Source organism: Danio rerio, chromosome 5, assembly GCF_049306965.1.
Source record: "Danio rerio strain Tuebingen ecotype United States chromosome 5, GRCz12tu, whole genome shotgun sequence".
In the NCBI taxonomy this organism is placed as follows: Eukaryota; Metazoa; Chordata; class Actinopteri; order Cypriniformes; family Danionidae; genus Danio; species Danio rerio.
The window spans coordinates 57,618,273-57,645,312 of NC_133180.1; positions in this window are offsets into that span (position 1 = coordinate 57,618,273).

Below are 27,040 nucleotides of genomic sequence, written 5' to 3' on the forward strand. Positions count from 1 at the left end.
GAGGTCAAAATAAGCAGTAATGCAAACTCAGTCAGAGACATAGATTTTCACTTGCACCTTTCTTAAACATATTTAACAGTGCATGAAATGTTGTCTAAAACTAAAAGAAAATGCATTTTTGTGGCTGGATCTGGTTTTATCACATTCTGAATTGAACGTTGAAAATGAGCTTTTCAGAGCCAGCAGAGGTCAAAATAAGCAGTAATGCAAACTCAGTCAGAGACATAGATTTTCACTTGCAACTTGCTTTAACATGTTTAACAGTGCATGAAATGTTGTCTAAAACAAAAAGAATGATGCATTTTTGTGGCTGGATCTGGTTTTATCACATTCTGAATTGAACGTTGAAAATGAGCTGTTCTCAGCCAGCAGAAGTCAAAATAAGCAGTAATGCAAACTCAGTCAGAGACATAGATTTTCACTTGCAACTTGCTTTAACATGTTTAAAAGTGCATGAAATGTTGTCTAAAACAAAAAGAATGATGCATTTTAGTAGCTGGATCTGAATTTATCACATTCTGCATTGGACGTTGAAAATGAGCTTTACTCTGCCAGTAGAGCTCAAAATAAGAAGTAATGCAAACTCAGTCAGAGACATAGATTTTCACTTGCAACTTTCTTAAACATATTTAACAGTGCATGAAATGTTGTATAAAACAAAAAGAAAATGCTTTTTAGTGGCTGGATCTGGTTGTATCACATTCTGAATTGAACGTTGAAAATGAGCTTTTCAGAGCCAGCAGAGGTAAAATAAGCAGTAATGCAAACTCAGTCAGAGACATAGATTTTCACTTGCAACTTGCTTTAACATGTTTAACAGTGCATGAAATGTTGTCTAAAACAAAAAGAATGATGCATTTTTGTGGCTGGATCTGGTTTTATCACATTTTGAATTGAACGTTGAAAATGAGCTGTTCTCACCCAGCAGAGGTCAAAATAAGCAGTAATGCAAATTCAGTCAGAGACATAGATTTTCACTTGCAACTTTCTTAAACATATTTAACAGTGCATGAAATGTTGTCTAAAACAAAAAGAATGATGCATTTTTGTGGCTGGATCTGGTTTTATCACATTCTGAATTGAACGTTGAAAATGAGCTGTTCTCAGCCAGCAGAGGTCAAAATAAGCAGTAATGCAAACTCAGTCAGAGACATAGATTTTCACTTGCAACTTGCTTTAACATGTTTAACAGTGCATGAGATGTTGTCTAAAACAAAAAGAATGATGCAGTTTAGTAGCTGGATCTGGTTTTATCACATTCTGAATTGAACGTTGAAAATGAGCTGTTCTCAGCCAGTAGAGCTCAAAATAAGAAGTAATGCAAACTCAGTCAGAGACATAGATTTTCACTTGCAACTTTCTTAAACATATTTAACAGTGCATGAAATGTTGTCTAAAACAAAAAGAAAATGCTTTTTAGTGGCTGGATCTGGTTTTATCACATTCTGAATTGAACGTTGAAAATGAGCTTTTCAGAGCCAGCAGAGGTCAAAATAAGCAGTAATGCAAACTCAGTCAGAGACATAGATTTTCACTTGCAACTTTCTTAAACATATTTAACAGTGCATGAAATGTTGTCTAAAACTAAAAGAAAATGCATTTTTGTGGCTGGATCTGGTTTTATCACATTCTGAATTGAACGTTAAAAATGAGCTTTTCAGAGCCAGCAGAGGTCAAAATAAGCAGTAATGCAAACTCAGTCAGAGACATAGATTTTCCCTTGCAACTTGCTTTAACATATTTAACAGTGCATGAAATGTTGTCTAAAACAAAAAGAATGATGCATTTTAGTAGCTGGATCTGGTTTTATCACATTCTGAATTGGACGTTGAAAATGAGCTTTACTCAGCCAGCAGAGGTCTAAACAAGCAGTAATGCAAATTCAGTCAGAGACATAGATTTTCACTTGCAACTTTCTTAAACATATTTAACAGTGCATGAAATGTTGTCTAAAACAAAAAGAATGATGCATTTTTGTGGCTGGATCTGGTTTTATCACATTCTGAATTGAACGTTGAAAATGAGCTGTTCTCAGCCAGCAGAGGTCAAAATAAGCAGTAATGCAAACTCAGTCAGAGACATAGATTTTCACTTGCAACTTGCTTTAACATGTTTAACAGTGCATGAGATGTTGTCTAAAACAAAAAGAATGATGCATTTTAGTAGCTGGATCTGGTTTTATCACATTCTGAATTGGACGTTGAAAATGAGCTTTACTCAGCCAGCAGAGGTCAAAACAAGCAGTAATGCAAACTCAGTCAGAGACATAGATTTTCACTTGCAACTTTCTTAAACATATTTAACAGTGCATGAAATGTTGTGTAAAACAAAAAGAATGATGCATTTTTGTGGCTGGATCTGGTTTTATCACATTCTGAATTGGACGTTGAAAATTAGCTTTTTTTTGAGCCAGCAGAGGTCAAAATAAGCAGTAATGCAAACTCCGTCAGAGACATAGATTTTCACTTGCAACTTGCTTTAACATGTTTAACAGTGCATGAAATGTTGTCTAAAACAAAAAGAATGATGCATTTTTGTGACTGGATCTGTTTTTTTCACATTCTGAATTGAACGTTGAAAATGAGCTGTTCTCAGCCAGCAGAGGTCAAAATAAGCAGTAATGCAAACTCAGTCAGAGACATAGATTTTCACTTGCAACTTGCTTTAACATGTTTAACAGTGCATGAAATGTTGTCTAAAACAAAAAGAATGATGCATTTTAGTGGCTGGATCTGGTTTTATCACATTCTGAATTGAACGTTGAAAATGAGCTGTTCTCAGCCAGTAGAGGTCAAAATAAGCAGTAATGCAAACTCAGTCAGAGACAAGGATTTTCACTTGCAACTTGCTTTAACATGTTTAACAGTGCATGAAATGTTATCTAAAACAAAAAGAATGATGCATTTTAGTAGCTGGATCTGGTTTTATCACATTCTGCATTGGACGTTGAAAATGAGCTTTTCAGAGCCAGCAGAGGTCAAAATAAGCAGTAATGCAAACTCAGTCAGAGACAGATTTTCACTTGCAACTTTTTTAAACATATTTAACAGTGCATGAAATGTTGTCTAAAACAAAAAGAAAATGCTTTTTAGTGGCTGGATCTGGTTTTATCACATTCTGAATTGAACGTTGAAAATGAGCTTTTCAGAGCCAGCAGAGGTCAAAATAAGCAGTAATGCAAACTCAGTCAGAGACATAGATTTTCACTTGCAACTTGCTTTAACATGTTTAACAGTGCATGAAATGTTGTCTAAAACAAAAAGAATGATGCATTTTTGTGGCTGGATCTGGTTTTATCACATTCTGAATTGAACGTTGAAAATGAGCTGTTCTCAGCCAGCCGAGGTCAAAATAAGCAGTAATGCAAACTCAGTCAGAGACATAGATTTTCACTTGCAACTTGCTTTAACATGTTTAACAGTGCATGAAATGTTGTCTAAAACAAAAAGAATGATGCATTTTAGTAGCTGGATCTGGTTTTATCACATTCTGCATTGGACATTGAAAATGAGCTTTACTCAGCCAGCAGAGGTCAAAATAAGCAGTAATGCAAACTCAGTCAGAGACATAGATTTTCACTTGCAACTTTCTTAAACATATTTAACAGTGCATGAAATGTTGTCTAAAACAAAAAGAATGATGCATTTTTGTGGCTGGATCTGGTTTTATCACATTCTGAATTGAACGTTGAAAATGAGCTGTTCTCAGCCAGCAGAGGTCAAAATAGCAGTAATGCAAACTCAGTCAGAGACATAGATTTTCACTTGCAACTTTCTTAAACATATTTAACAGTGCATGAAATGTTGTCTAAAACAAAAAGAAAATGCTTTTTAGTGGCTGGATCTGGTTTTATCACATTTTGAATTGAACGTTGAAAATGAGCTTTTCAGAGCCAGCAGAGGTCAAAATAAGCAGTAATGCAAACTCAGTCAGGGACATAGATTTTCAATTGCTACTTGCTTTAACATGTTTAACAGTGCATGAAATGTTCTCTAAAACAAAAAGTATGATGCATTTTTGTGGCTGGATCTGGTTTTATCACATTCTGAATTGAACGTTGAAAATGAGCTGTTCTCAGCCAGTAGAGGTCAAAATAAGCAGTAATGCAAACTCAGTCAGAGACAAGGATTTTCACTTGCAACTTGCTTTAACATGTTTAACAGTGCATGAAATGTTGTCTAAAACAAAAAGAATGATGCATTTTAGTAGCTGGATCTGGTTTTATTACATTCTGCATTGGACGTTGAAAATGAGCTTTACTCAGCCAGCAGAGGCCAAAATAAGCAGTAATGCAAACTCAGTCAGAGACATAGATTTTCACTTGCACCTTTCTTAAACATATTTAACAGTGCATGAAATGTTGTCTAAAACAAAAAGAAAATGCATTTTTGTGGCTGGATCTGGTTTTATCACATTCTGCATTGAACGTTGAAAATGAGCTGTTCTCAGCCAGCAGAGATCAAAATAAGCAGTAATGCAAACTCAGTCAGAGACATAGATTTTCACTTGCAACTTGCTTTAACATGTTTAAAAGTGCATGAAATGTTGTCTAAAACAAAAAGAATGATGCATTTTAGTAGCTGGATCTGAATTTATCACATTCTGCATTGGACGTTGAAAATGAGCTTTACTCAGCCAGTAGAGCTCAAAATAAGAAGTAATGCAAACTCAGTCAGAGACATAGATTTTCACTTGCAACTTTCTTAAACATATTTAACAGTGCATGAAATGTTGTCTAAAACAAAAAGAATGATGCATTTTAGTAGCTGGATCTGGTTGTATAACATTCTGAATTGAACGTTGAAAATGATGCATTTTTGTGGCTGGATCTGGTTTTATCACATTCTGAATTGAACGTTGAAAATGAGCTGTTCTCAGCCAGCAGAGGTCAAAATAAGCAGTAATGCAAACTCAGTCAGAGACATAGATTTTCACTTGCAACTTGCTTTAACATGTTTAACAGTGCATGAAATGTTGTCTAAAACAAAAAGAATGATGCATTTTAGTGGCTGGATCTGGTTTTATCACATTCTGAATTGAACGTTGAAAATGAGCTGTTCTCAGCCAGTAGAGGTCAAAATAAGCAGTAATGCAAACTCAGTCAGAGACAAGGATTTTCACTTGCAACTTGCTTTAACATGTTTAACAGTGCATGAAATGTTATCTAAAACAAAAAGAATGATGCATTTTAGTAGCTGGATCTGGTTTTATCACATTCTGCATTGGACGTTGAAAATGAGCTTTTCAGAGCCAGCAGAGGTCAAAATAAGCAGTAATGCAAACTCAGTCAGAGACATAGATTTTCACTTGCAACTTTTTTAAACATATTTAACAGTGCATGAAATGTTGCCTAAAACAAAAAGAAAATGCTTTTTAGTGGCTGGATCTGGTTTTATCACATTCTGAATTGAACGTTGAAAATGAGCTTTTCAGAGCCAGCAGAGGTCAAAATAAGCAGTAATGCAAACTCAGTCAGAGACATAGATTTTCACTTGCAACTTGCTTTAACATGTTTAACAGTGCATGAAATGTTGTCTAAAACAAAAAGAATGATGCATTTTTGTGGCTGGATCTGGTTTTATCACTATCTGAATTGAACGTTGAAAATGAGCTGTTCTCAGCCAGCCGAGGTCAAAATAAGCAGTAATGCAAACTCAGTAAGAGACATAGATTTTCACTTGCAACTTGCTTTAACATGTTTAACAGTGCATGAAATGTTGTCTAAAACAAAAAGAATGATGCATTTTAGTAGCTGGATCTGGTTTTATCACATTCTGCATTGGACATTGAAAATGAGCTTTACTCAGCCAGCAGAGGTCAAAATAAGCAGTAATGCAAACTCAGTCAGAGACATAGATTTTCACTTGCAACTTTCTTAAACATATTTAACAGTGCATGAAATGTTGTCTAAAACAAAAAGAATGATGCATTTTTGTGGCTGGATCTGGTTTTATCACATTCTGAATTGAACGTTGAAAATGAGCTGTTCTCAGCCAGCAGAGGTCAAAATAAGCAATAATGCAAACTCAGTCAGAGACATAGATTTTCACTTGCAACTTTCTTAAACATATTTAACAGTGCATGAAATGTTGTCTAAAACAAAAAGAAAATGCTTTTTAGTGGCTGGATCTGGTTTTATCACATTTTGAATTGAACGTTGAAAATGAGCTTTTCAGAGCCAGCAGAGGTCAAAATAAGCAGTAATGCAAACTCAGTCAGGGACATAGATTTTCAATTGCTACTTGCTTTAACATGTTTAACAGTGCATGAAATGTTCTCTAAAACAAAAAGTATGATGCATTTTTGTGGCTGGATCTGGTTTTATCACATTCTGAATTGAACGTTGAAAATGAGCTGTTCTCAGCCAGTAGAGGTCAAAATAAGCAGTAATGCAAACTCAGTCAGAGACAAGGATTTTCACTTGCAACTTGCTTTAACATGTTTAACAGTGCATGAAATGTTGTCTAAAACAAAAAGAATGATGCTTTTTAGTAGCTGGATCTGGTTTTATCACATTCTGCATTGGACGTTGAAAATGAGCTTTACTCAGCCAGCAGAGGTCAAAACAAGCAGTAATGCAAACTCAGTCAGAGACATAGATTTTCACTTGCAACTTGCTTTAACATGTTTAACAGTGCATGAAATGTTGTCTAAAACAAAAAGAATGATGCATTTTAGTAGCTGGATCTGGTTTTATTACATTCTGCATTGGACGTTGAAAATGAGCTTTACTCAGCCAGTAGAGGTCAAAATAAGCAGTAATGCAAACTCAGTCAGAGACAAGGATTTTCACTTGCAACTTGCTTTAACATGTTTAACAGTGCATGAAATGTTATCTAAAACAAAAAGAATGATGCATTTTAGTAGCTGGATCTGGTTTTATCACATTCTGCACTGGACGTTGAAAATGAGCTTTTCAGAGCCAGCAGAGGTCAAAATAAGCAGTAATGCAAACTCAGTCAGAGACAGATTTTCACTTGCAACTTTTTTAAACATATTTAACAGTGCATGAAATGTTGTCTAAAACAAAAAGAAAATGCTTTTTAGTGGCTGGATCTGGTTTTATCACATTCTGAATTGAACGTTGAAAATGAGCTTTTCAGAGCCAGCAGAGGTCAAAATAAGCAGTAATGCAAACTCAGTCAGAGACATAGATTTTCACTTGCAACTTGCTTTAACATGTTTAACAGTGCATGAAATGTTGTCTAAAACAAAAAGAATGATGCATTTTTGTGGCTGGATCTGGTTTTATCACATTCTGAATTGAACGTTGAAAATGAGCTGTTCTCAGCCAGCCGAGGTCAAAATAAGCAGTAATGCAAACTCAGTCAGAGACATAGATTTTCACTTGCAACTTGCTTTAACATGTTTAACAGTGCATGAAATGTTGTCTAAAACAAAAAGAATGATGCATTTTAGTAGCTGGATCTGGTTTTATCACATTCTGCATTGGACATTGAAAATGAGCTTTACTCAGCCAGCAGAGGTCAAAATAAGCAGTAATGCAAACTCAGTCAGAGACATAGATTTTCACTTGCAACTTTCTTAAACATATTTAACAGTGCATGAAATGTTGTCTAAAACAAAAAGAAAATGCTTTTTAGTGGCTGGATCTGGTTTTATCACATTTTGAATTGAACGTTGAAAATGAGCTTTTCAGAGCCAGCAGAGGTCAAAATAAGCAGTAATGCAAACTCAGTCAGGGACATAGATTTTCAATTGCTACTTGCTTTAACATGTTTAACAGTGCATGAAATGTTCTCTAAAACAAAAAGTATGATGCATTTTTGTGGCTGGATCTGGTTTTATCACATTCTGAATTGAACGTTGAAAATGAGCTGTTCTCAGCCAGTAGAGGTCAAAATAAGCAGTAATGCAAACTCAGTCAGAGACAAGGATTTTCACTTGCAACTTGCTTTAACATGTTTAACAGTGCATGAAATGTTGTCTAAAACAAAAAGAATGATGCATTTTAGTAGCTGGATCTGGTTTTATTACATTCTGCATTGGACGTTGAAAATGAGCTTTACTCAGCCAGCAGAGGCCAAAATAAGCAGTAATGCAAACTCAGTCAGAGACATAGATTTTCACTTGCACCTTTCTTAAACATATTTAACAGTGCATGAAATGTTGTCTAAAACAAAAAGAAAATGCATTTTTGTGGCTGGATCTGGTTTTATCACATTCTGCATTGAACGTTGAAAATGAGCTGTTCTCAGCCAGCAGAGATCAAAATAAGCAGCAATGCAAACTCAGTCAGAGACATAGATTTTCACTTGCAACTTGCTTTAACATGTTTAAAAGTGCATGAAATGTTGTCTAAAACAAAAAGAATGATGCATTTTAGTAGCTGGATCTGAATTTATCACATTCTGCATTGGACGTTGAAAATGAGCTTTACTCAGCCAGTAGAGCTCAAAATAAGAAGTAATGCAAACTCAGTCAGACACATAGATTTTCACTTGCAACTTTCTTAAACATATTTAACAGTGCATGAAATGTTGTCTAAAACAAAAAGAATGATGCATTTTAGTAGCTGGATCTGGTTGTATAACATTCTGAATTGAACGTTGAAAATGATGCATTTTTGTGGCTGGATCTGGTTTTATCACATTCTGAATTGAACGTTGAAAAATGAGCTGTTCTCAGCCAGCAGAGGTCAAAATAAGCAGTAATGCAAACTCAGTCAGAGACATAGATTTTCACTTGCAACTTGCTTTAACATGTTTAACAGTGCATGAAATGTTGTCTAAAACAAAAAGAATGATGCATTTTAGTGGCTGGATCTGGTTTTATCACATTCTGAATTGAACGTTGAAAATGAGCTGTTCTCAGCCAGTAGAGGTCAAAATAAGCAGTAATGCAAACTCAGTCAGAGACAAGGATTTTCACTTGCAACTTGCTTTAACATGTTTAACAGTGCATGAAATGTTATCTAAAACAAAAAGAATGATGCATTTTAGTAGCTGGATCTGGTTTTATCACATTCTGCATTGGACGTTGAAAATGAGCTTTTCAGAGCCAGCAGAGGTCAAAATAAGCAGTAATGCAAACTCAGTCAGAGACATAGATTTTCACTTGCAACTTTTTTAAACATATTTAACAGTGCATGAAATGTTGCCTAAAACAAAAAGAAAATGCTTTTTAGTGGCTGGATCTGGTTTTATCACATTCTGAATTGAACGTTGAAAATGAGCTTTTCAGAGCCAGCAGAGGTCAAAATAAGCAGTAATGCAAACTCAGTCAGAGACATAGATTTTCACTTGCAACTTGCTTTAACATGTTTAACAGTGCATGAAATGTTGTCTAAAACAAAAAGAATGATGCATTTTTGTGGCTGGATCTGGTTTTATCACTATCTGAATTGAACGTTGAAAATGAGCTGTTCTCAGCCAGCCGAGGTCAAAATAAGCAGTAATGCAAACTCAGTCAGAGACATAGATTTTCACTTGCAACTTGCTTTAACATGTTTAACAGTGCATGAAATGTTGTCTAAAACAAAAAGAATGATGCATTTTAGTAGCTGGATCTGGTTTTATCACATTCTGCATTGGACATTGAAAATGAGCTTTACTCAGCCAGCAGAGGTCAAAATAAGCAGTAATGCAAACTCAGTCAGAGACATAGATTTTCACTTGCAACTTTCTTAAACATATTTAACAGTGCATGAAATGTTGTCTAAAACAAAAAGAATGATGCATTTTTGTGGCTGGATCTGGTTTTATCACATTCTGAATTGAACGTTGAAAATGAGCTGTTCTCAGCCAGCAGAGGTCAAAATAAGCAGTAATGCAAACTCAGTCAGAGACATAGATTTTCACTTGCAACTTTCTTAAACATATTTAACAGTGCATGAAATGTTGTCTAAAACAAAAAGAAAATGCTTTTTAGTGGCTGGATCTGGTTTTATCACATTTTGAATTGAACGTTGAAAATGAGCTTTTCAGAGCCAGCAGAGGTCAAAATAAGCAGTAATGCAAACTCAGTCAGGGACATAGATTTTCAATTGCTACTTGCTTTAACATGTTTAACAGTGCATGAAATGTTCTCTAAAACAAAAAGTATGATGCATTTTTGTGGCTGGATCTGGTTTTATCACATTCTGAATTGAACGTTGAAAATGAGCTGTTCTCAGCCAGTAGAGGTCAAAATAAGCAGTAATGCAAACTCAGTCAGAGACAAGGATTTTCACTTGCAACTTGCTTTAACATGTTTAACAGTGCATGAAATGTTGTCTAAAACAAAAAGAATGATGCTTTTTAGTAGCTGGATCTGGTTTTATCACATTCTGCATTGGACGTTGAAAATGAGCTTTACTCAGCCAGCAGAGGTCAAAACAAGCAGTAATGCAAACTCAGTCAGAGACATAGATTTTCACTTGCAACTTGCTTTAACATGTTTAACAGTGCATGAAATGTTGTCTAAAACAAAAAGAATGATGCATTTTAGTAGCTGGATCTGGTTTTATTACATTCTGCATTGGACGTTGAAAATGAGCTTTACTCAGCCAGCAGAGGCCAAAATAAGCAGTAATGCAAACTCAGTCAGAGACATAGATTTTCACTTGCACCTTTCTTAAACATATTTAACAGTGCATGAAATGTTGTCTAAAACAAAAAGAAAATGCATTTTTGTGGCTGGATCTGGTTTTATCACATTCTGCATTGAACGTTGAAAATGAGCTGTTCTCAGCCAGCAGAGGTCAAAATAAGCAGTAATGCAAACTCAGTCAGAGACATAGATTTTCACTTGCAACTTGCTTTAACATGTTTAAAAGTGCATGAAATGTTGTCTAAAACAAAAAGAATGATGCATTTTAGTAGCTGGATCTGAATTTATCACATTCTGCATTGGACGTTGAAAATGAGCTTTACTCAGCCAGTAGAGCTCAAAATAAGAAGTAATGCAAACTCAGTCAGAGACATAGATTTTCACTTGCAACTTTCTTAAACATATTTAACAGTGCATGAAATGTTGTCTAAAACAAAAAGAATGATGCATTTTAGTAGCTGGATCTGGCTGTATAACATTCTGAATTGAACGTTAAAAATGAGCTTTTCAGAGCCAGCAGAGGTCAAAATAAGCAGTAATGCAAACTCAGTCAGAGACATAGATTTTCACTTGCAACTTGCTTTAACATGTTTAACAGTGCATGAAATGTTGTCTAAAACAAAAAGAATGATGCAGTTTTGTGGCTGGATCTGGTTTTATCACATTCTGAATTGAACGTTGAAAATGAGCTGTTCTCAGCCAGCAGAGGTCAAAATAAGCAGTAATGCAAACTCAGTCAGAGACATAGATTTTCACTTGCAACTTGCTTTAACATGTTTAACAGTGCATGAAATGTTGTCTAAAACAAAAAGAATGATGCAGTTTTGTGGCTGGATCTGGTTTTATCACATTCTGAATTGAACGTTGAAAATGAGCTGTTCTCAGCCAGCAGAGGTCAAAATAAGCAGTAATGCAAACTCAGTCAGAGACATAGATTTTCACTTGCAACTTGCTTTAACATGTTTAACAGTGCATGAAATGTTGTCTAAAACAAAAAGAATGATGCATTTTTGTGGCTGGATCTGGTTTTATCACATTCTGAATTGAACGTTGAAAATGAGCTGTTCTCAGCCAGCAGAGGTCAAAATAAGCAGTAATGCAAACTCAGTCAGAGACATAGATTTTCACTTGCAACTTTCTTAAACATATTTAACAGTGCATGAAATGTTGTCTAAAACAAAAAGAAAATGCTTTTTAGTGGCTGGATCTGGTTTTATCACATTTTGAATTGAACGTTGAAAATGAGCTTTTCAGAGCCAGCAGAGGTCAAAATAAGCAGTAATGCAAACTCAGTCAGGGACATAGATTTTCACTTGCAACTTCCTTTAACATGTTTAACTGTGCATGAAATGTTGTCTAAAACAAAAAGTATGATGCATTTTTGTGGCTGGATCTGGTTTTATCACATTCTGAATTGAACGTTGAAAATGAGCTGTTCTCAGCCAGTAGAGGTCAAAATAAGCAGTAATGCAAACTCAGTCAGAGACAAGGATTTTCACTTGCAACTTGCTTTAACATGTTTAACAGTGCATGAAATGTTGTCTAAAACAAAAAGAATGATGCATTTTAGTAGCTGGATCTGGTTTTATCACATTCTGCATTGGACGTTGAAAATGAGCTTTTCAGAGCCAGCAGAGGTCAAAATAAGCAGTAATGCAAACTTAGTCAGAGACATAGATTTTCACTTGCAACTTTTTTAAACATATTTAAAAGTGCATGAAATGTTGTCTAAAACAAAAAGAAAATGCTTTTTAGTGGCTGGATCTGGTTTTATCACATTCTGAATTGAACGTTGAAAATGAGCTTTTCAGAGCCAGCAGAGGTCAAAATAAGCAGTAATGCAAACTCAGTCAGAGACATAGATTTTCACTTGCAACTTGCTTTAACATGTTTAACAGTGCATGAAATGTTGTCTAAAACAAAAAGAATGATGCATTTTTGTGGCTGGATCTGGTTTTATCACATTCTGAATTGAACGTTGAAAATGAGCTGTTCTCAGCCAGCAGAGGTCAAAATAAGCAGTAATGCAAACTCAGTCAGAGACATAGATTTTCACTTGCAACTTGCTTTAACATGTTTAACAGTGCATGAAATGTTGTCTAAAACAAAAAGAATGATGCATTTTAGTAGCTGGATCTGGTTTTATCACATTCTGCATTGGACGTTGAAAATGAGCTTTACTCAGCCAGCAGAGGTCAAAATAAGCAGTAATGTAAACTCAGTCAGAGACATAGATTTTCACTTGCAACTTTCTTAAACATATTTAACAGTGCATGAAATGTTGTCTAAAACAAAAAGAAAATGCTTTTTAGTGGCTGGATATGGTTTTATCACATTCTGAATTGAACGTTGAAAATGAGCTTTTCAGAGCCAGCAGAGGTCAAAATAAGCAGTAATGCAAACTCAGTCAGAGACATAGATTTTCACTTGCAACTTTCTTAAACATATTTAACAGTGCATGAAATGTTGTCTAAAGCAAAAAAAAAATGCTTTTTAGTGGCTGGATCTGGTTTTATCACGTTCTGAATTGAACGTTAAAAATTAGCTTTTCAGAGCCAGCAGAGGTCAAAATAAGCAGTAATGCAAACTCAGTCATAGACATAGATTTTCACTTGCAACTTGCTTTAACAAGTTTAACAGTGCATGAAATGTTGTCTAAAACAAAAAGAATGATGCATTTTAGTGGCTGGATCTGGTTTTATCACATTCTGAATTGAACGTTGAAAATGAGCTGTTCTCAGCCAGCAGTGGTCAAAATAAGCAGTAATGCAAACTCAGTCAGAGACATAGATTTTCACTTGCAACTTGCTTTAACATGTTTAACAGTGCATGAAATGTTGTCTAAAACAAAAAGAATGATGCGTTTTAGTAGCTGGATCTGGTTTTATCACATTCTGCATTGGACGTTGAAAATGAGCTTTACTCAGCCAGCAGAGGTCAAAATAAGCAGTAATGCAAACTCAGTCAGAGACATAGATTTTCACTTGCACCTTTCTTAAACATATTTAACAGTGCATGAAATGTTGTCTAAAACAAAAAGAAAATGCTTTTTAGTGGCTGGATCTGGTTTTATCACATTCTGAATTGGACGTTGAAAATTTGCTTTTTTTTTGAGCCAGCAGAGGTCAAAATAAGCAGTAATGCAAACTCAGTCAGAGACATAGATTTTCACTTGCACCTTTCTTAAACATATTTAACAGTGCATGAAATGTTGTCTAAAACTAAAAGAAAATGCATTTTTGTGGCTGGATCTGGTTTTATCACATTCTGAATTGAACGTTGAAAATGAGCTGTTCTCAGCCAGCAGAGGTCAAAATAAGCAGTAATGCAAACTCAGTCAGAGACATAGATTTTCACTTGCAACTTGCTTTAACATGTTTAACAGTGCATGAAATGTTGTCTAAAACAAAAAGAATGATGCATTTTTGTGGCTGGATCTGGTTTTATCACATTCTGAATTGAACGTTGAAAATGAGCTGTTCTCAGCCAGCAGAGGTCAAAATAAGCAGTAATGCAAACTCAGTCAGAGACATAGATTTTCACTTGCAACTTTCTTAAACATATTTAACAGTGCATGAAATGTTGTCTAAAACAAAAAGAAAATGCTTTTTAGTGGCTGGATCTGGTTTTATCACATTTTGAATTGAACGTTGAAAATGAGCTTTTCAGAGCCAGCAGAGGTCAAAATAAGCAGTAATGCAAACTCAGTCAGGGACATAGATTTTCAATTGCAACTTGCTTTAACATGTTTAACTGTGCATGAAATGTTGTCTAAAACAAAAAGTATGATGCATTTTTGTGGCTGGATCTGGTTTTATCACATTCTGAATTGAACGTTGAAAATGAGCTGTTCTCAGCCAGTAGAGGTCAAAATAAGCAGTAATGCAAACTCAGTCAGAGACAAGGATTTTCACTTGCAACTTGCTTTAACATGTTTAACAGTGCATGAAATGTTGTCTAAAACAAAAAGAATGATGCATTTTAGTAGCTGGATCTGGTTTTATCACATTCTGCATTGGACGTTGAAAATGAGCTTTTCAGAGCCAGCAGAGGTCAAAATAAGCAGTAATGCAAACTTAGTCAGAGACATAGATTTTCACTTGCAACTTTTTTAAACATATTTAAAAGTGCATGAAATGTTGTCTAAAACAAAAAGAAAATGCTTTTTAGTGGCTGGATCTGGTTTTATCACATTCTGAATTGAACGTTGAAAATGAGCTTTTCAGAGCCAGCAGAGGTCAAAATAAGCAGTAATGCAAACTCAGTCAGAGACATAGATTTTCACTTGCAACTTGCTTTAACATGTTTAACAGTGCATGAAATGTTGTCTAAAACAAAAAGAATGATGCATTTTTGTGGCTGGATCTGGTTTTATCACATTCTGAATTGAACGTTGAAAATGAGCTGTTCTCAGCCAGCAGAGGTCAAAATAAGCAGTAATGCAAACTCAGTCAGAGACATAGATTTTCACTTGCAACTTGCTTTAACATGTTTAACAGTGCATGAAATGTTGTCTAAAACAAAAAGAATGATGCATTTTAGTAGCTGGATCTGGTTTTATCACATTCTGCATTGGACGTTGAAAATGAGCTTTACTCAGCCAGCAGAGGTCAAAATAAGCAGTAATGTAAACTCAGTCAGAGACATAGATTTTCACTTGCAACTTTCTTAAACATATTTAACAGTGCATGAAATGTTGTCTAAAACAAAAAGAAAATGCTTTTTAGTGGCTGGATATGGTTTTATCACATTCTGAATTGAACGTTGAAAATGAGCTTTTCAGAGCCAGCAGAGGTCAAAATAAGCAGTAATGCAAACTCAGTCAGAGACATAGATTTTCACTTGCAACTTTCTTAAACATATTTAACAGTGCATGAAATGTTGTCTAAAGCAAAAAGAAAATGCTTTTTAGTGGCTGGATCTGGTTTTATCACGTTCTGAATTGAACGTTAAAAATTAGCTTTTCAGAGCCAGCAGAGGTCAAAATAAGCAGTAATGCAAACTCAGTCATAGACATAGATTTTCACTTGCAACTTGCTTTAACAAGTTTAACAGTGCATGAAATGTTGTCTAAAACAAAAAGAATGATGCATTTTAGTGGCTGGATCTGGTTTTATCACATTCTGAATTGAACGTTGAAAATGAGCTGTTCTCAGCCAGCAGTGGTCAAAATAAGCAGTAATGCAAACTCAGTCAGAGACATAGATTTTCACTTGCAACTTGCTTTAACATGTTTAACAGTGCATGAAATGTTGTCTAAAACAAAAAGAATGATGCGTTTTAGTAGCTGGATCTGGTTTTATCACATTCTGCATTGGACGTTGAAAATTAGCTTTACTCAGCCAGCAGAGGTCAAAATAAGCAGTAATGCAAACTCAGTCAGAGACATAGATTTTCACTTGCACCTTTCTTAAACATATTTAACAGTGCATGAAATGTTGTCTAAAACAAAAAGAAAATGCTTTTTAGTGGCTGGATCTGGTTTTATCACATTCTGAATTGGACGTTGAAAATTTGCTTTTTTTTTGAGCCAGCAGAGGTCAAAATAAGCAGTAATGCAAACTCAGTCAGAGACATAGATTTTCACTTGCACCTTTCTTAAACATATTTAACAGTGCATGAAATGTTGTCTAAAACTAAAAGAAAATGCATTTTTGTGGCTGGATCTGGTTTTATCACATTCTGAATTGAACGTTGAAAATTAGCTTTTCAGAGCCAGCAGAGGTCAAAATAAGCAGTAATGCAAACTCAGTCAGAGACATAGATTTTCACTTGCAACTTGCTTTAACATGTTTAACAGTGCATGAAATGTTGTCTAAAACAAAAAGAATGATGCGTTTTAGTAGCTGGATCTGGTTTTATCACATTCTGCATTGGACGTTGAAAATGAGCTTTACTCAGCCAGCAGAGGTCAAAATAAGCAGTAATGCAAACTCAGTCAGAGACATAGATTTTCACTTGCACAATTCTTAAACATATTTAACAGTGCATGAAATGTTGTCTAAAACAAAAAGAAAATGCTTTTTAGTGGCTGGATCTGGTTTTATCACATTCTGAATTGGACGTTGAAAATTTGCTTTTTTTTTGAGCCAGCAGAGGTCAAAATAAGCAGTAATGCAAACTCAGTCAGAGACATAGATTTTCACTTGCACCTTTCTTAAACATATTTAACAGTGCATGAAATGTTGTCTAAAACTAAAAGAAAATGCATTTTTGTGGCTGGATCTGGTTTTATCACATTCTGAATTGAACGTTGAAAATGAGCTTTTCAGAGCCAGCAGAGGTCAAAATAAGCAGTAATGCAAACTCAGTCAGAGACATAGATTTTCACTTGCAACTTGCTTTAACATGTTTAACAGTGCATGAAATGTTGTCTAAAACAAAAAGAATGATGCATTTTTGTGGCTGGATCTGGTTTTATCACATTCTGAATTGAACGTTGAAAATGAGCTGTTCTCAGCCAGCAGAGGTCAAAATAAGCAGTAATGCAAACTCAGTCAGAGACATAGATTTTCACTTGCAACTTGCTTTAACATGTTTAACAGTGCATGAAATGTTGTCTAAAACAAAAAGAATGATGCATTTTTGTGGCTGGATCTGGTTTTATCACATTCTGAATTGAACGTTGAAAATGAGCTGTTCTCAGCCAGCAGAGGTCAAAATAAGCAGTAATGCAAACTCAGTCAGAGACATAGATTTTCACTTGCAACTTTCTTAAACATATTTAACAGTGCATGAAATGTTGTCTAAAACAAAAAGAAAATGCTTTTTAGTGGCTGGATCTGGTTTTATCACATTTTGAATTGAACGTTGAAAATGAGCTTTTCAGAGCCAGCAGAGGTGAAAAATAAGCAGTAATGCAAACTCAGTCAGGGACATAGATTTTCAATTGCAACTTGCTTTAACATGTTTAACAGTGCATGAAATGTTGTCTAAAACAAAAAGAATGATGCATTTTTGTGGCTGGATCTGGTTTTATCACATTCTGAATTGAACGTTGAAAATGAGCTGTTCTCAGCCAGTAGAGGTCAAAATAAGCAGTAATGCAAACTCAGTCAGAGACAAGGATTTTCACTTGCAACTTGCTTTAACATGTTTAACAGTGCATGAAATGTTGTCTAAAACAAAAAGAATGATGCATTTTAGTAGCTGGATCTGGTTTTATCACATTCTGCATTGGACGTTGAAAATGAGCTTTTCAGAGCCAGCAGAGGTCAAAATAAGCAGTAATGCAAACTTAGTCAGAGACATAGATTTTCACTTGCAACTTTTTTAAACATATTTAAAAGTGCATGAAATGTTGTCTAAAACAAAAAGAAAATGCTTTTTAGTGGCTGGATCTGGTTTTATCACATTCTGAATTGAACGTTGAAAATGAGCTTTTCAGAGCCAGCAGAGGTCAAAATAAGCAGTAATGCAAACTCAGTCAGAGACATAGATTTTCACTTGCAACTTGCTTTAACATGTTTAACAGTGCATGAAATGTTGTCTAAAACAAAAAGAATGATGCATTTTTGTGGCTGGATCTGGTTTTATCACATTCTGAATTGAACGTTGAAAATGAGCTGTTCTCAGCCAGCAGAGGTCAAAATAAGCAGTAATGCAAACTCAGTCAGAGACATAGATTTTCACTTGCAACTTGCTTTAACATGTTTAACAGTGCATGAAATGTTGTCTAAAACAAAAAGAATGATGCATTTTAGTAGCTGGATCTGGTTTTATCACATTCTGCATTGGACGTTGAAAATGAGCTTTACTCAGCCAGCAGAGGTCAAAATAAGCAGTAATGTAAACTCAGTCAGAGACATAGATTTTCACTTGCAACTTTCTTAAACATATTTAACAGTGCATGAAATGTTGTCTAAAACAAAAAGAAAATGCTTTTTAGTGGCTGGATATGGTTTTATCACATTCTGAATTGAACGTTGAAAATGAGCTTTTCAGAGCCAGCAGAGGTCAAAATAAGCAGTAATGCAAACTCAGTCAGAGACATAGATTTTCACTTGCAACTTTCTTAAACATATTTAACAGTGCATGAAATGTTGTCTAAAGCAAAAAGAAAATGCTTTTTAGTGGCTGGATCTGGTTTTATCACGTTCTGAATTGAACGTTAAAAATTAGCTTTTCAGAGCCAGCAGAGGTCAAAATAAGCAGTAATGCAAACTCAGTCATAGACATAGATTTTCACTTGCAACTTGCTTTAACAAGTTTAACAGTGCATGAAATGTTGTCTAAAACAAAAAGAATGATGCATTTTAGTGGCTGGATCTGGTTTTATCACATTCTGAATTGAACGTTGAAAATGAGCTGTTCTCAGCCAGCAGTGGTCAAAATAAGCAGTAATGCAAACTCAGTCAGAGACATAGATTTTCACTTGCAACTTGCTTTAACATGTTTAACAGTGCATGAAATGTTGTCTAAAACAAAAAGAATGATGCGTTTTAGTAGCTGGATCTGGTTTTATCACATTCTGCATTGGACGTTGAAAATTAGCTTTACTCAGCCAGCAGAGGTCAAAATAAGCAGTAATGCAAACTCAGTCAGAGACATAGATTTTCACTTGCACCTTTCTTAAACATATTTAACAGTGCATGAAATGTTGTCTAAAACAAAAAGAAAATGCTTTTTAGTGGCTGGATCTGGTTTTATCACATTCTGAATTGGACGTTGAAAATTTGCTTTTTTTTTGAGCCAGCAGAGGTCAAAATAAGCAGTAATGCAAACTCAGTCAGAGACATAGATTTTCACTTGCACCTTTCTTAAACATATTTAACAGTGCATGAAATGTTGTCTAAAACTAAAAGAAAATGCATTTTTGTGGCTGGATCTGGTTTTATCACATTCTGAATTGAACGTTGAAAATTAGCTTTTCAGAGCCAGCAGAGGTCAAAATAAGCAGTAATGCAAACTCAGTCAGAGACATAGATTTTCACTTGCAACTTGCTTTAACATGTTTAACAGTGCATGAAATGTTGTCTAAAACAAAAAGAATGATGCGTTTTAGTAGCTGGATCTGGTTTTATCACATTCTGCATTGGACGTTGAAAATGAGCTTTACTCAGCCAGCAGAGGTCAAAATAAGCAGTAATGCAAACTCAGTCAGAGACATAGATTTTCACTTGCACAATTCTTAAACATATTTAACAGTGCATGAAATGTTGTCTAAAACAAAAAGAAAATGCTTTTTAGTGGCTGGATCTGGTTTTATCACATTCTGAATTGGACGTTGAAAATTTGCTTTTTTTTTGAGCCAGCAGAGGTCAAAATAAGCAGTAATGCAAACTCAGTCAGAGACATAGATTTTCACTTGCACCTTTCTTAAACATATTTAACAGTGCATGAAATGTTGTCTAAAACTAAAAGAAAATGCATTTTTGTGGCTGGATCTGGTTTTATCACATTCTGAATTGAACGTTGAAAATGAGCTTTTCAGAGCCAGCAGAGGTCAAAATAAGCAGTAATGCAAACTCAGTCAGAGACATAGATTTTCACTTGCAACTTGCTTTAACATGTTTAACAGTGCATGAAATGTTGTCTAAAACAAAAAGAATGATGCATTTTTGTGGCTGGATCTGGTTTTATCACATTCTGAATTGAACGTTGAAAATGAGCTGTTCTCAGCCAGCAGAGGTCAAAATAAGCAGTAATGCAAACTCAGTCAGAGACATAGATTTTCACTTGCAACTTGCTTTAACATGTTTAACAGTGCATGAAATGTTGTCTAAAACAAAAAGAATGATGCATTTTTGTGGCTGGATCTGGTTTTATCACATTCTGAATTGAACGTTGAAAATGAGCTGTTCTCAGCCAGCAGAGGTCAAAATAAGCAGTAATGCAAACTCAGTCAGAGACATAGATTTTCACTTGCAACTTTCTTAAACATATTTAACAGTGCATGAAATGTTGTCTAAAACAAAAAGAAAATGCTTTTTAGTGGCTGGATCTGGTTTTATCACATTTTGAATTGAACGTTGAAAATGAGCTTTTCAGAGCCAGCAGAGGTGAAAAATAAGCAGTAATGCAAACTCAGTCAGGGACATAGATTTTCAATTGCAACTTGCTTTAACATGTTTAACAGTGCATGAAATGTTGTCTAAAACAAAAAGAATGATGCATTTTTGTGGCTGGATCTGGTTTTATCACATTCTGAATTGAACGTTGAAAATGAGCTGTTCTCAGCCAGTAGAGGTCAAAATAAGCAGTAATGCAAACTCAGTCAGAGACAAGGATTTTCACTTGCAACTTGCTTTAACATGTTTAACAGTGCATGAAATGTTGTCTAAAACAAAAAGAATGATGGATTTTAGTAGCTGGATCTGGTTTTATCACATTCTGCATTGGACGTTGAAAATGAGCTTTTCAGAGCCAGCAGAGGTCAAAATAAGCAGTAATGCAAACTCAGTCAGAGACATAGATTTTCACTTGCAACTTTTTAAAACATATTTAACAGTGCATGAAATGTTGTCTAAAACAAAAAGAAAATGCTTTTTAGTGGCTGGATCTGGTTTTATCACATTCTGAATTGAACGTTGAAAATGAGCTTTTCAGAGCCAGCAGAGGTCAAAATAAGCAGTAATGCAAACTCAGTCAGAGACATAGATTTTCACTTGCAACTTGCTTTAACATGTTTAACAGTGCATGAAATGTTGTCTAAAACAAAAAGAATGATGCATTTTTGTGGCTGGATCTGGTTTTATCACATTCTGAATTGAACGTTGAAAATGAGCTGTTCTCAGCCAGCAGAGGTCAAAATAAGCAGTAATGCAAACTCAGTCAGAGACATAGATTTTCACTTGCAACTTGCTTTAACATGTTTAACAGTGCATGAAATGTTGTCTAAAACAAAAAGAATGATGCATTTTAGTAGCTGGATCTGGTTTTATCACATTCTGCATTGGACGTTGAAAATGAGCTTTACTCAGCCAGCAGAGGTCAAAATAAGCAGTAATGCAAACTCAGTCAGAGACATAGATTTTCACTTGCAACTTTCTTAAACGTATTTAACAGTGCATGAAATGTTGTCTAAAGCAAAAAGAAAATGCTTTTTAGTGGCTGGATCTGGTTTTATCACGTTCTGAATTGAACGTTGAAAATTAGCTTTTCAGAGCCAGCAGAGGTCAAAATAAGCAGTAATGCAAACTCAGTCATAGACATAGATTTTCACTTGCAACTTGCTTTAACAAGTTTAACAGTGCATGAAATGTTGTCTAAAACAAAAAGAATGATGCATTTTAGTGGCTGGATCTGGTTTTATCACATTCTGAATTGAACGTTGAAAATGAGCTGTTCTCAGCCAGCAGAGGTCAAAATAAGCAGTAATGCAAACTCAGTCAGAGACATAGATTTTCACTTGCAACTTGCTTTAACATGTTTAACAGTGCATGAAATGTTGTCTAAAACAAAAAGAATGATGCATTTTAGTAGCTGGATCTGGTTTTATCACATTCTGCATTGGACGTTGAAAATGAGCTTTACTCAGCCAGCAGAGGTCAAAATAAGCAGTAATGCAAACTCAGTCAGAGACATAGATTTTCACTTGCACCTTTCTTAAACATATTTAACAGTGCATGAAATGTTGTCTAAAACAAAAAGAAAATGCTTTTTAGTGGCTGGATCTGGTTTTATCACATTCTGAATTGGACGTTGAAAATTAGCTTTTTTTTTGAGCCAGCAGAGGTCAAAATAAGCAGTAATGCAAACTCAGTCAGAGACATAGATTTTCACTTGCACCTTTCTTAAACATATTTAACAGTGCATGAAATGTTGTCTAAAACTAAAAGAAAATGCATTTTTGTGGCTGGATCTGGTTTTATCACATTCTGAATTGAACGTTGAAAATGAGCTTTTCAGAGCCAGCAGAGGTCAAAATAAGCAGTAATGCAAACTCAGTCAGAGACATAGATTTTCACTTGCAACTTGCTTTAACATGTTTAACAGTGCATGAAATGTTGTCTAAAACAAAAAGAATGATGCATTTTTGTGGCTGGATCTGGTTTTATCACATTCTGAATTGAACGTTGAAAATGAGCTGTTCTCAGCCAGCAGAAGTCAAAATAAGCAGTAATGCAAACTCAGTCAGAGACATAGATTTTCACTTGCAACTTGCTTTAACATGTTTAAAAGTGCATGAAATGTTGTCTAAAACGAAAAGAATGATGCATTTTAGTAGCTGGATCTGAATTTATCACATTCTGCATTGGACGTTGAAAATGAGCTTTACTCAGCCAGTAGAGCTCAAAATAAGAAATAATGCAAACTCAGTCAGAGACATAGATTTTCACTTGCAACTTTCTTAAACATATTTAACAGTGCATGAAATGTTGTATAAAACAAAAAGAAAATGCTTTTTAGTGGCTGGATCTGGTTGTATCACATTCTGAATTGAACGTTGAAAATGAGCTTTTCAGAGCCAGCAGAGGTAAAATAAGCAGTAATGCAAACTCAGTCAGAGACATAGATTTTCACTTGCAACTTGCTTTAACATGTTTAACAGTGCATGAAATGTTGTCTAAAACAAAAAGAATGATGCATTTTTGTGGCTGGATCTGGTTTTATCACATTTTGAATTGAACGTTGAAAATGAGCTGTTCTCACCCAGCAGAGGTCAAAATAAGCAGTAATGCAAACTCAGTCAGAGACATAGATTTTCACTTGCAACTTCCTTTAACATGTTTAACAGTGCATGAAATGTTGTCTAAAACAAAAAGAATGATGCATTTTTGTGGCTGGATCTGGTTTTATCACATTCTGAATTGAACGTTGAAAATGAGCTGTTCTCAGCCAGCAGAGGTCAAAATAAGCAGTAATGCAAACTCAGTCAGAGACATAGATTTTCCCTTGCAACTTGCTTTAACATGTTTAACAGTGCATGAAATGTTGTCTAAAACAAAAAGAATGATGCATTTTAGTAGCTGGATCTGGTTTTATCACATTCTGAATTGGACGTTGAAAATGAGCTTTACTCAGCCAGCAGAAGTCTAAACAAGCAGTAATGCAAATTCAGTCAGAGACATAGATTTTCACTTGCAACTTTCTTAAACATATTTAACAGTGCATGAAATGTTGTCTAAAACAAAAAGAATGATGCAGTTTTGTGGCTGGATCTGGTTTTATCACATTCTGAATTGAACGTTGAAAATGAGCTGTTCTCAGCCAGCAGAGGTCAAAATAAGCAGTAATGCAAACTCAGTCAGAGACATAGATTTTCACTTGCAACTTGCTTTAACATGTTTAACAGTGCATGAGATGTTGTCTAAAACAAAAAGAATGATGCATTTTAGTAGCTGGATCTGGTTTTATCACATTCTGAATTGAACGTTGAAAATGAGCTGTTCTCAGCCAGCAGAAGTCAAAATAAGCAGTAATGCAAACTCAGTCAGAGACATAGATTTTCACTTGCAACTTGCTTTAACATGTTTAAAAGTGCATGAAATGTTGTCTAAAACAATAAGAATGATGCATTTTAGGAGCTGGATCTGAATTTATCACATTCTGTATTGGACGTTGAAAATGAGCTTTACTCAGCCAGTAGAGCTCAAAATAAGAAGTAATGCAAACTCAGTCAGAGACATAGATTTTCACTTGCAACTTTCTTAAACATATTTAACAGTGCATGAAATGTTGTCTAAGACAAAAAGAAAATGCTTTTTAGTGGCTGGATCTGGTTTTATCACATTCTGAATTGAACGTTGAAAATGAGCTTTTCAGAGCCAGCAGAGGTCAAAATAAGCAGTAATGCAAACTCAGTCAGAGACATAGATTTTCACTTGCAACTTTCTTAAACATATTTAACAGTGCATGAAATGTTGTCTAAAACTAAAAGAAAATGCATTTTTGTGGCTGGATCTGGTTTTATCACATTCTGAATTGGACGTTGAAAATGAGCTTTACTCAGCCAGCAGAGGTCAAAATAAGCAGTAATGTAAACTCAGTCAGAGACATAGATTTTCACTTGCAACTTTCTTAAACATATTTAACAGTGCATGAAATGTTGTCTAAAACAAAAAGAAAATGCTTTTTAGTGGCTGGATATGGTTTTATCACATTCTGAATTGAACGTTGAAAATGAGCTTTTCAGAGCCAGCAGAGGTCAAAATAAGCAGTAATGCAAACTCAGTCAGAGACATAGATTTTCCCTTGCAACTTGCTTTAACATGTTTAACAGTGCATGAAATGTTGTCTAAAACAAAAAGAATGATGCATTTTTGTGGCTGGATCTGGTTTTATCACATTCTGAATTGGACGTTGAAAATTAGCTTTTTTTTGAGCCAGCAGAGGTCAAAATAAGCAGTAATGCAAACTCAGTCAGAGACATAGATTTTCACTTGCAACTTGCTTTAACATGTTTAACAGTGCATGAAATGTTGTCTAAAACAAAAAGAATGATGCATTTTAGTGGCTGGATCTGGTTTTATCACATTCTGAATTGAACGTTGAAAATGAGCTGTTCTCAGCCAGTAGAGGTCAAAATAAGCAGTAATGCAAACTCAGTCAGAGACAAGGATTTTCACTTGCAACTTGCTTTAACATGTTTAACAGTGCATGAAATGTTATCTAAAACAAAAAGAATGATGCATTTTAGTAGCTGGATCTGGTTTTATCACATTCTGCATTGGACGTTGAAAATGAGCTTTTCAGAGCCAGCAGAGGTCAAAATAAGCAGTCATGCAAACTCAGTCAGAGACATAGATTTTCACTTGCAACTTTTTTAAACATATTTAACAGTGCATGAAATGTTGTCTAAAACAAAAAGAAAATGCTTTTTAGTGGCTGGATCTGGTTTTATCACATTCTGAATTGAACGTTGAAAATGAGCTTTTCAGAGCCAGCAGAGGTCAAAATAAGCAGTAATGCAAACTCAGTCAGAGACATAGATTTTCACTTGCAACTTGCTTTAACATGTTTAACAGTGCATGAAATGTTGTCTAAAACAAAAAGAATGATGCATTTTTGTGGCTGGATCTGGTTTTATCACATTCTGAATTGAACGTTGAAAATGAGCTGTTCTCAGCCAGCAAAGGTCAAAATAAGCAGTAATGCAAACTCAGTCAGAGACATAGATTTTCACTTGCAACTTGCTTTAACATGTTTAACAGTGCATGAAATGTTGTCTAAAACAAAAAGAATGATGCATTTTAGTAGCTGGATCTGGTTTTATCACATTCTGCATTGGACATTGAAAATGAGCTTTACTCAGCCAGCAGAGGTCAAAATAAGCAGTAATGCAAACTCAGTCAGAGACATAGATTTTCACTTGCAACTTTCTTAAACATATTTAACAGTGCATGAAATGTTGTCTAAAACAAAAAGAATGATGCATTTTTGTGGCTGGATCTGGTTTTATCACATTCTGAATTGAACGTTGAAAATGAGCTGTTCTCAGCCAGCAGAGGTCAAAATAAGCAGTAATGCAAACTCAGTCAGAGACATAGATTTTCACTTGCAACTTTCTTAAACATATTTAACAGTGCATGAAATGTTGTCTAAAACAAAAAGAAAATGCTTTTTAGTGGCTGGATCTGGTTTTATCACATTTTGAATTGAACGTTGAAAATGAGCTTTTCAGAGCCAGCAGAGGTCAAAATAAGCAGTAATGCAAACTCAGTCAGGGACATAGATTTTCAATTGCTACTTGCTTTAACATGTTTAACAGTGCATGAAATGTTCTCTAAAACAAAAAGTATGATGCATTTTTGTGGCTGGATCTGGTTTTATCACATTCTGCATTGGACGTTGAAAATGAGCTTTACTCAGCCAGCAGAGGTCAAAACAAGCAGTAATGCAAACTCAGTCAGAGACATAGATTTTCACTTGCAACTTGCTTTAACATGTTTAACAGTGCATGAAATGTTGTCTAAAACAAAAATAATGATGCATTTTAGTAGCTGGATCTGGTTTTATTACATTCTGCATTGGACGTTGAAAATGAGCTTTACTCAGCCAGCAGAGGCCAAAATAAGCAGTAATGCAATCTCAGTCAGAGACATAGATTTTCACTTGCACCTTTCTTAAACATATTTAACAGTGCATGAAATGTTGTCTAAAACAAAAAGAAAATGCATTTTTGTGGCTGGATCTGGTTTTATCACATTCTGCATTGAACGTTGAAAATGAGCTGTTCTCAGCCAGCAGAGATCAAAATAAGCAGTAATGCAAACTCAGTCAGAGACATAGATTTTCACTTGCAACTTGCTTTAACATGTTTAAAAGTGCATGAAATGTTGTCTAAAACAAAAAGAATGATGCATTTTAGTAGCTGGATCTGAATTTATCACATTCTGCATTGGACGTTGAAAATGAGCTTTACTCAGCCAGTAGAGCTCAAAATAAGAAGTAATGCAAACTCAGTCAGAGACATAGATTTTCACTTGCAACTTTCTTAAACATATTTAACAGATCATGAAATGTTGTCTAAAACAAAAAGAATGATGCATTTTAGTAGCTGGATCTGGTTGTATAACATTCTGAATTGAACGTTGAAAATGAGCTT